Source organism: Galeopterus variegatus, unplaced genomic scaffold, assembly GCF_000696425.1.
Source record: "Galeopterus variegatus unplaced genomic scaffold, G_variegatus-3.0.2 Scaffold12224, whole genome shotgun sequence".
NCBI lineage: Eukaryota > Metazoa > Chordata > Mammalia > Dermoptera > Cynocephalidae > Galeopterus > Galeopterus variegatus.
In genome coordinates, this window is record NW_007738335.1 from 31,934 (window position 1) to 34,809 (window position 2,876).

Here is a 2,876-nt window from a genome sequence, read left to right on the forward strand (position 1 = left end):
TTCCAGGCCTAGTGTACCAGATGTTCTACCATGTTCTCTGTCTCAGCTGTTAGGAGTCCGTTCGGAGAAAGGAGAGTCACCTGACTCAGGCTAGGCCAATCAGATTACTTCCCTGAGAATCTGAACTGGTGGTGGGTGCTAAAACATCAAGTGTCAAAACTTGCTGCTGACAGCCATGTGTGGCCATAAGTGAGCAGAGGAAGCCAACCTGCAGGGAAGAGAGGGAAGCAGATGTATAGAGGGAAGCAGGAAAGACATATGGTCTCAGAGGGAGACAGAGATGGAGAGAAAGATTGCCTGATGACCTCCAGTTCCATGTAGCCCAGCCTCCAGTTCCATGTAGCCCAGCCTCGCCCTGGGCTTCTCCATGTTTCCTTTTATGTATCCTTTTCACTGCAGTCTATTTGAAGGATCCCTGACTAGGAGACCATCTTTGCAAGCCCACCTCAGATTTTCCTTAGTTTTGAAAGTCTTTCATGTCTTTCCACATGCAGGGAGCTCTTAACTGCTCATCATCAGTTGTTATTGGGGGATTACCGGGCTTTACGCTTAACTATTCCATAGATAATCATGTTGCTGTAATAACCAGTAACTGGGGAGGAGGCTTTAATGTTTTTGACCAGAGAAACATTTATCAGAAGAATGCAGAAAACATCATGGGAAGGACATTCCTCTCTCTGGAGGAGGAACTGCAGTCCCACACTGATTGGGGTCAACTGATCTAGAATTCAGGTCTTCCAGATTCCAGATACTTACGTGGTCTCCAGCTCATGCCCAGATGAGGCTGCAAAATGGTTTCATCAAGTCTCCAATCAGGAAATAAGTATTTCCCAAAGTGAGTTCTAGGGCACACATAGGATTCTGCTGTCAGATGTGTTTGTAAAACAACATTTGTTTAAACAGTTCAACTTGTTTCTCTTAGACTCCTCAGGGTCTAAGACACAAGGGTACTTTTTGAAAGTTCAACAGGGGAATTGAGAATGGGGTTATTTGTAAACAAATTTGGCCCCTGGAATTACAAGGAGGAAAAGGTCAAACGAAGCCCTCCTTTGGCTTTCAGCAAAGGTCTGCATCTCTCATCTCAGACAACAGACAGAGACTTGCGTACCCTGCTCTCCACGTCAGGCAGGGCTGGTCCACCACTTCCTCTCCAGGGTGACACCTCTTACATCTCTTGCTGCATCTGTAATGGAAGAGAGAAATTAAGAAATATGCCTGAGAACGAAAGAAACCAAAAACACCCGAGGGAAGGAAAGACAAGCTAATTAAAGGCAGCTTACCTCACCATACTCCACCCTTGCTTACGGCTTCTCTGGCCCAGGGCTTGCTGTGCCTTCTGTTTTTGTTCACCTGGGCTGGCTGGTTCAGACACTGCACGAGTTTTAAGGACATGTTCTATGTACAGTAACCTTCGGCTTACATCCCCTCTTTCTGAACTCTGAGGAAGAAGGAAAAGACTGGGGTGAAGATAATATGCCACCCCTACTTAGTGTCAAGTGATTTCTAGCTATTGTGAATGTGGCTGGGGGACTGGGAGGGTTGGGAGCTGGTGCTGGAAGGTGACAGTTTCTTCCTCTCCAGGCCAACAAGGGGCTGGGGCAAAGTTCCCTGGTCTTGGTTCCTCTCTGGGAGACTTAGCACTCTCAACTGACCTGAGATGGAGGGGTGGAGCCTGCACCAGGCTGAACCTCAGGAGACTGGGCTTCTGTTGTTTTGGCTTTGCTATCAGTTCCCACCCTTAAAATCTCTGGCTTCAGAGATGATCCTCCTACCCTTTGCTTAGTGACTTTGGATAGGTTACATCAAGTGCTCAGTGAAAAAAGGGGTGGGGCTGGATGACCTCAGGCTGCCTCTGGGCTTCCACCTCCCCATAGTCTCCTGAGTTGGAGTTGCCATGCTACTGGGAAGTAAGGTCTCCTGCGAGTCTGAAAGGCACATCCTCGCTGAGAGCTGACCACTCACCACCTTGATGCTGTGTTCGATTTTTTCGTTTGACTGGGGTTTCCTTATTTTTTGAAACAGAAAATATTTTCAGAAGCCCCATAGTACCTCCTGCCACCCCCCACCTTAGCTAGTTAAAAGGTACTGCATGCGAGAGGGGTTTTACTCCAAGCCTTCTTTCTCGCTGGTTTTCTGCAGTTTTCAGATAGCTCAGATGGCCTGCCCACCGGTTCAGGTGGGTTCAGGTGGGCTCAGTTAGGGATGGTGGGAAGAGTGCTCTGGGCTTCTCCTCTGTGAAGGAACCTGCAGCTTTGGCTACCTGGAAGTGGTGTGCAATCAAATTTCTATGTATGTCACCACCAGGGTGTCCTGTTGGACCCTCTCTTTCCATTCTCTCCAAAGGCAGCTGGTTGGTGTGGCTTTAGCAGCGGGTGGCCATTCTCTGGAGGTGCCTAGAGACTTGGAGTGGTGGCCGGCCATTCACTGGGTGGCCTGCGAATGGTCAATCCGATTCAAGAGAGCTCACAATGCGGAGATGAGACTTGTTTTCACTCCAGGCCTAGAAGTCGGCCGGGTGCTCAGCACAGCCACTGGAGAGGCCCCAGCGGCGTGGCCTTTAGGACGTGCCCCTTGCCCTGTAATGGCCACCCTCCCTCCTTTGGCAGACACGCGGCCACCTGGGCGGGAGGCTGCAGTACCTCGGTGCCGGTGCCTTTACTCCCGCGGCCTGAGGTGGGCGCCGGGGGAGGGCTCGGCCGGCCCTGGGAGTCCCGCCAGGACGCAGTAGTTGGAGAGAAGTGGAATCTCCTCTTCTCACCCTCGCAAGCCTCGCCCGTATCGTAATTCTTTTTATTTTTACTTTCGAGCCATGTAAGGTATGCGGATGGGGTAGGAGCGTTTCGGTGACACGTTGCCAGCGGCGCAGCGCCGGCCCG

The 2,876-nt window shown here is 50.8% G+C and overlaps 1 pseudogene across 2 annotated transcripts in view; it reads left to right on the forward strand.

Annotated features, from left to right (window-relative positions):
* Positions 1 to 2,876, forward strand: part of LOC103610992 — a 23,914-nt pseudogene that overhangs the window by 12,833 nt on the left and 8,205 nt on the right. The window contains exon 1 of one of the 2 annotated variants that reach the window (XR_552263.1): positions 2,795 to 2,816. The exons of the other annotated variant lie outside the window; for it this stretch is intronic. The product of XR_552263.1 is annotated as a forkhead box protein N3 pseudogene, transcript variant X2 (transcript). Of the gene's footprint in view, positions 1 to 2,794; positions 2,817 to 2,876 lie in introns of those variants that run through there. 2 annotated transcript variants of the gene reach the window in all.